We start from the raw sequence: 7,602 nt of genomic DNA on the forward strand, positions 1-7,602 counted from the left end.
GCATAATATGTGATAAAGAGTGATACACGAAAAGCTGCTAAATATTCTACATCCTACAAATCAATACAAAAATGGTCAACAGTCTCAACAGAAAATAGTCAAGGTATATGAACAGGAAACTCACTATTCATCTATTTGTTCAACAATTATTTACTGAGCACCTCTTATGTCCAGACAAAAGGTTCTAGACACTTGTTCTGGGTACTTGGGACACAGCCATAAAGAAGACAAAGGTCCCTGCCTTCAGGGAGCTCACATTCTAATGGAGAGAGAAAAACAATAAACAAGTAAAACATGAGGTCTTTTAGAAGGTGATAGGTACTATTGGTTTAAAAAAAAAAAAATCAGGAGTAGGGTGGGCAGCTCATGGGTAGGGAGGTGAGTAAAATATGGAACAAGTTGAGAGCATGGACCAGACAGTCTTAGTGTTCTGGAGGGCTGGGGAGAAACTGGTTGGTTAGAGCAACTAAAACAAGGGACCAAATGTGAAGACTCTGCAGGCCATAAAGAGGACTTTCTCTTCTATTCTTTGTGAGATGGCGTACCACTGCAGGACTTTGAGCCCAAGAGTGAAATTTTGACTTATGTTTCAAAAGGAGCATTCTCTCAAGAAACTAGGCTGAAGGGAACAAAGGAGAAGCAAGAAGGCCATTGGGGAGGTCAACAAACATAAGACACAAGGTTCACTCTCATGGGTAACCAAAAAAAAAAAAAATGCAGCTAAAAACAGTTGGTTCTCCATATCTTGGGTTCCACATCTGTAAATTCAACCAACCACAGGTTGAAAAATTTTAAAAAGTTGCATCATGTACATGTACAGACATTTTTCCTTGTCACTGTTCTCTAAATAATACAGTATAACCACTATACAATGCATTTGTATTGTATAGGTATGATAAATAATCTGGAGATGATTTAAAGAACACAGGAGGAAGCAGGGCACAGTGGTGCAGGCCTGTAATCCAAGCAGCTCAGGAGGCTGAGGCAGGAGAATTGAAAGTTCAAAGCCAGCCTCAGCAACTTAGTGAGCCCCTAAGCAACTCAGTGAGACCCTGTCTCTTAAAATAAATATATAAATAAAAGAACAGTACACTATTTTATATAAGGAACTTGAGCATCTGCAAATTTTGGTATCCATGGTGGGAGGGTGGTGCTAGAACTAGTTCCTTGTGGACACCAAGGGCTAACTATTCACTTTCTGTTTAATCTAGCCAACTTTTAATGCTATTTTTTCTACATTTTTATTGGTGTGTTATAGTTGTACATAATGATAGGATTTGTTGTTACATATTCATTCATGCACACAATATAACAATATAGTTTGGCCAATATCACTTCCTAGTACTTCCCCCCTCCTTCCTACCTCCCACCCCAGGGTCCCTTTCCTCTAGTCATGTCCCTTTGATTTTCATGCCATCTGTCCCACCTTTCTTTTTCTTTTTCCTCTCTAGCTTCCACATATGAGAGAAAACACACATTTTCTTTATCCATTCATCTGTTGATGGACACTTGGTCTGGTTCCATAGTTTGGCTATTGTGCTAATGATATTTCTTTTAAAAACAAAAGCAGTCCCCTATATCGATAAAAGTAACAGCACTCTGGACAGGAAATGGGGATCATCCTTCTGGGGGAAGCTAGTTATTTTGTGCCAAAGCCTTAGAAACATTAAAATCCTCTCATCAGAAATCCAACTTTCCATAAAATAATCTACTAGACTAGCAATGGCTGGTGTTTATTAAGTGTTTAGATGTGCCAGGCTCTGTACTAAACCCACTTCATTTAAATCCTTATCATTCCCATTTCACAGAAAGAAAAAAGGCACAAATTTCATTGCTTACACACAAGGAGGGCTAGAACCAAACCCAGGCCCCCTGATGCTGATACCTAGCAGAGGTAGACGCCAAGATTTCTGTTCAAGAGTGCTCATTAGAGCATCACCTATGATAGCTAAGACGGTACAAAGAAATCAACAGACAACTTGTTCATTCAAGTATGACTTTTCCAGACAATTCAGTCATTTAAAACCTTGTCTCAGAAAACTAGTTTTGAATGTAGCCAGGTGCCGTGACAAGGAGCCAGCTGCTTGATTGTTCCATTTCTTGATATAGGCAGCAATTCCAGCAGAGTGTTCCCTTTGGGATCATTCGTCTGGCTGTACATGGAGGATTTGTATATTTTTCTGTATGTCATATGAACATTCTTTACAAGTTCCTTCAATAAATTTTTGGGTGCTTCTTCTCCTAGGGGAACATAGAAGGTCTGTGAAGCAGATCTACTGGGTTCAGGGAGCAGGTCCTGCGGATCCTTCTCAGTTACATATACTGACAGTCATCATTTGCTCCAATGGGAGTTTGCTAACAAACTTTCCTAGTCAGAGAAAGCCTGGTTCTTCTGATACTTCAGGAAAAAAACGAGCAGGAAATGGCTGGATACTTGGGCAGACAGAAATTAAGGTACCTACCCCCTCCCCACGTCCATCTCAACCAGTAGGATAAGCTTCAGCTGCTACAGACCTCAGTTCTCAGAGCAGACCTGGGGATCTGACTGTATTTTCAGGATCCAGGTCCAGTTTTGGAAAAGACAAGGTACTAACAGGGGAAGGGCTGAGGCCTCACCTGAGCCAGCCCCTCAGCTCCCAGTAGGAGGCAGGTAGTGGGGAAAGAAAGATTTGACCTCCTCTTTGGGTAGGCCAGAGCCCCTGTGATCGAGGAGAATTGGCACTTACCCTGATCCCTGAACTGTTCCTCAGTGAACATCAAAAGGCCCTTTATAGGGCATATGCCATTATTTCTTTAAAAGAGTAGGCAAAGAACCATTCAGCTTACAGAATTTTTTTTTTTAAATTCTATATTCTCAATTTCCTAGAATTAACATATTTCTTTTTTTTTTAAGAGAGAGAGAGAGAATTTTTAATATTTATTGTTTTTAGTTTTCAGCGGACACAACATCTTTGTTGGTATGTGGTGCTGAGGATCGAACCCAGCGCCACACGCATGCCAGGCGAGCTCGCTACCGCTTGAGCCACATCCCCAGCCCAACATATTTCCTTTATAATATGAAATAAAAGGTTATACAAAAAATCAGAAGGGAGAAACTGCTGATTTCTCATCTCTTTCTTCCATCACTTCCTTTCCCAGACCCCAGCTGGGCAAAATTAGACTTCAGTGAGGACTTGTGGAGTTGGGTGTGGGTGGGGATCACATACACGAAATTATAGGAAATACCACTAGTAAAAAGCCTTACTTTGTCTAATCCTGTTAGCATGCAGTAGAGCTTAACCCATACGTATGACCATCATCTTATCTCATCCGACAACTGCCTTTAAAGAAACCCTTGAAGTAGACTCCCAAGCTAACTTATGTCCTGGGGGTACAGTCCCTCACATGGGCAGGCCCATGTCCTCACTTCTCCCAATACCCACCCCACCCTCAGCCCAGACCACCTGCCCTTCTTCGGGCTCCACTGCTTCCCTCCACCACAAGTAAACTCCAGATGTCCTGCAGCAAGCAGAAAAAGTCACCTCACAAAGATGGAACAATGGTAGAGTCACCAGTGGACAGAGATGGATGGATGGATGAACGGACAGACAGACATTGAGATGGAGAATAGCAATGCCTCTCAAAGGTCAGTCAGAGAGTCAATGCAATGTTTGGCTTCTCCTCCACACAGGAGGTCACTTGTGTCACCCTGGGAGCTATTGGGAACCTGGCAGGTCTGGTGACTCTCTGTAACTCCATTGGCCAATATAAGGCCTGGCCCTCAGCAGGCAGCCAGGGAACATGCTGTCTGAGGGTATGAATGAACTAATGGACTCCAGTAAGAGGGGGAAATATCAGCACCTAGAGAAAGCAAGTGAAGGACAGGAAAGAACAGAAACTTATGGAGACAGATGAAGACTGCAAGACACAGAAAGGGAGACCGAAACAACAAATGAATGAATGAGAAGACAGGAAAGGTGTTGAACATTTTTTTCAAAATCCAGGGAGATCCAAATAAAAGTTAGAGAAGCAAAAACTAAAGTGGAGCTGGGCAGAAAGGGCTTCCCTTAGCCCTGCCACAGTTTTATCCATCAGAAACAGTGGGCTCCTGCCTTAGTTTTCTGGTTAGTTCTGCAGGCCTCTGTGGGACTGTAGCCTAAAGGGCTGGCACCCTGCTCCATTCTATTAGTTCTCTCCCTGGGGCTGTGGATGCTATTGCCTCCTTCCCCTAATTGCTTGTTGGCTGAAGTTCATCCCCAGAACTTTGTCATAGGGAGCCTTCCCACCCAGCAGGCCCCAGCCAACAACCATGCAAAAATCCCTCCACCACCCAAGGCAGATCCTCCTCACTTGCCCCTCTTCCTGCAATAATGACCCACTTCTGCCTCCAATCACCCAGGGCCCTAAGTGGGGAGTGGAGACAGGGAATGTTACCATTCAGCAAACCTCAGAGTCCAGGGAGGTCAGAGGGGAGAAACTCTGAAGGGACTGAGGGAGCCTCCTGCCCTCCTGGGGTCTGTCCTCCATGCACAGTCTGTTTTCTCAACTCTGACTTTTCCAATTTCCCCAGAACCCTAGGGGAGGGGTTCAGGAGAGCCAGGGAGGGGGAAGCAGCCAGAGCCCCAAATTCCTTTGGGACTTGGAGAAGGTAGGTTCCTCCACCCCTATCATCTGCCCCTTGAAAAATGCTCCCCCACTTCCTGACTTCTCTAGGAGCTCCAGCCCCTAAGAGAGACACTTCCAAACCAAAATGCCCTAGCCCCTTCCTCGGGCCCCCTCCACCACTGCCTTGGCTCTGGGGACCAAAGTCCCCCCTGCCTCCCCCACCATTGCACCAGATGTGGCTGCGGGGGGAGGGGTGGGCCCAGGGCCCAGCTGGCAGTGGTCACTCGGTGGTCCTCTCCCTGTGGAGTCAGCGCTTTCTGTGCCAGCTCGCCCAGCCTCCTCGCTCAGCACTTCCTCCAGCCCACTTTCCAGAGGCAGCAGCTGGGACCACACAGTCCACTGCTGGGACTGGGGCTTCATTCCCAATTCAGCACAAATCCCATCAGTGGCCTCCCTGAGTTGGTGGTGCAGGTGCCCAGACCTGCCCTCAGAAGTTAGTGACCATGGGGAAGAGGGGGAACCCAGTCAGGCCCAGTCTGGGAGCCAGAGGGCAGAGGCGACCCAGTGCCTACCCCGATCCCTTCCCTTCAACCACAGAAAATTCTGACCCACACAGTCGGCCTCACGGCCCTTTTCTACCAAGCAAAGGGGCATCCACAGTTCCTATCCCTCTCTGTTCCCACACCCCTCTGCTGATGAGGTCCGCACTTCCTTGCTTCCCCATGGATTTTTCAGGACCATCTCAGGGTCACAGGACATTGGCTGCTCCATGGGAGCCCCAGCAACACAGTTAAGCACAAAGTAGGTGCTATAAAAAGATGCGTACTACCAACAAACTCAACTTTACATCACCAGCCCTCCAAGATCCCCTGAGACTGGTTTCTAGTGCCAGGATCTGGCCTCAACCACATATCTAGGTCTTAAAAATGTGGGTGTGAATCCCAGTCTATAGGGACAGGGCTGAAAGAGAAGCTGTCCTCCCAAAGACAGCTGTCCCAGCCCAGCCCAGTGAATCTAAGCCCTCATTTGACTCATGCTCTATACCCTCCATATTCTGCCCTGGTCTCTGTTAGACCCCCCACTCTGTAGGTTTCATCCTAAGGATGCCAGGATACCTAAACTACAGATGCAAGCTCTGCCCTGCGTGTGGAGAGGCAGAGGCAGGCAGACTCCTGGGCTCCCAGAGTTGCTGGCCATGGCCCAGCTGGGCCCAGTTAGATACTGCAGGAGGCCTAGACTGGAAACAGAAGGAGGTTGGACTCTGAGAGAAGGGAGGAGGGAAGAGGATTGCACACGCTTCATCCTGGGCAAGGAAGAATAAAGACATAAAAACAAGAAAGGGACAGAGGAAATGGCATGGGGACCCCCCGCTCCAGATATAACCCCTCCCTTCTCTCACAAGTCAAGGGGAAAAGAGGAAAATAGTGGCCACATGATCTGGCAATGTGCTGGGTACTTCTCATAATCCTCTCATTCCAATCTCCCATATCTGCCCCCAAGAAAGGTATTATTTCCCCCAGGCTCAGAGGCAAGACTGAAGCTCTGAGAGCTTAACAGCTTCTCTGGGGAGTGGTCTGGCCAGGCCAGGCCCATTGCTCAAGTCATCCTGTGGACCCAAGTTCTCCTGCCTCAGCAGGGACGGCTGGCAGGGCCACAGTACTGGCCCAAGCTCTGTTCAGAGCAGAGTTTATTCAAACAGAGCCTAACAGGAAACTTGGCTCTTCTGACTCACTCTGATTCGACCTTATTAAGAAAAAAGAAAGAGGAGCTGGAGCCAGCTCCGGGTAGGGTTTCACGCCAAGAGTTGGCTCCGAGAGCAGAGCCGGCTGAGTGGGATGGTCTGTGCCCTGATCTCCCCACACCAAAGCCCTGAGGAAGCCTCTGCCCCCATCTAGCTTATGGAGAGGGGTCCTGCCTTCTCCACTTTCTGCCAACAGGCTCCCTTACCTGGCAACCATTTTCTGTCCTCCCTCAATTCCTCCTCCCTTCCCCTCCATGCCTAGGGGTACTCTGAGGCCTGTTTCCATTCCTCCTCCTCCTCTCTGCTGCCCATCTGGCTGGCGGGAGGGCCCTACAGGACCCCAGGGATTCCAAGCAGCTGAGGCCAACACTGCAGGGGGCAGGCAGGAGGGAGGGAAGGCTTAACCCTCCAGGTCCCGGCCCTAAGTGAGCCCAGGCCTCAGGATCTTGTTTGGTATCCTGGCTCCTTTCAGGAATCCCATCTGGAGTCTGAGACCAAACCACATGCTGGGGAGCTAAGTGTTGAGTGATCTCTGGCCAGGAATGGTGTTAGAAGCTCTCCACCATCCTGGCTAGATTATGGGCATTTAATGTCCCAAGTCATCTGAATCAAGCCTCAGTCCTAAAGAATAGAGCAATGGATAAAAATAAATAAATACAATAAAATAAACAAGAACAACAAAATACTGCCTGGCAAGGATAGAGGGAAGGGGGACCTTGTCCCTGAGGAGTGTCCACTCTGTCTCCTCCCAAGGTAGGTTCAGAGTTTCCAAAATAGAGGGAGAATCTGCAGGGTCTTCCCTATATTGTATATAAACACAAAGGGGCAATTTCTTCTCTCCAGTTCCAAGGAGCAAGGCTAGAGAGGGGAGCCCAGTGGGTGGGGCCCTGAGAGCAGCATTCAGAGTGTGATTTCTTGGACACCAAAGCAAGAAGTTCAAACTTCTGGGACTCCTCCTATCACTGCAATCCCTCAGTGGAAACAGAGACTCTCCCAAAGCATGTGTGTGTGTGTGTGTGTGTGTGTGTGTGTGTGTGTGTGTGTGTAAGGAGTAGGATTTATTCAAGTATGAAAAATAGAAACAGAACTCTTGTAATGGCACCCCATAGGTGCTGCCCTCCCAAAGCACTTTTAGAGACCATGTGGGCTAATCCTCCATTGGTCAGAAGCAGCAACTAGATCAGAGGGAATGGACTTACCCAAGATCTTGCAGCCACAATTCTCCTGAATCCTCCTTCTTGCTGTTCAATGCTTATAGGCTTCTTTGCCTCATCAAG

The sequence above is a fragment of the Callospermophilus lateralis genome, chromosome 3 (assembly GCF_048772815.1).
Source record: "Callospermophilus lateralis isolate mCalLat2 chromosome 3, mCalLat2.hap1, whole genome shotgun sequence".
Classification (NCBI taxonomy): domain Eukaryota; kingdom Metazoa; phylum Chordata; class Mammalia; order Rodentia; family Sciuridae; genus Callospermophilus; species Callospermophilus lateralis.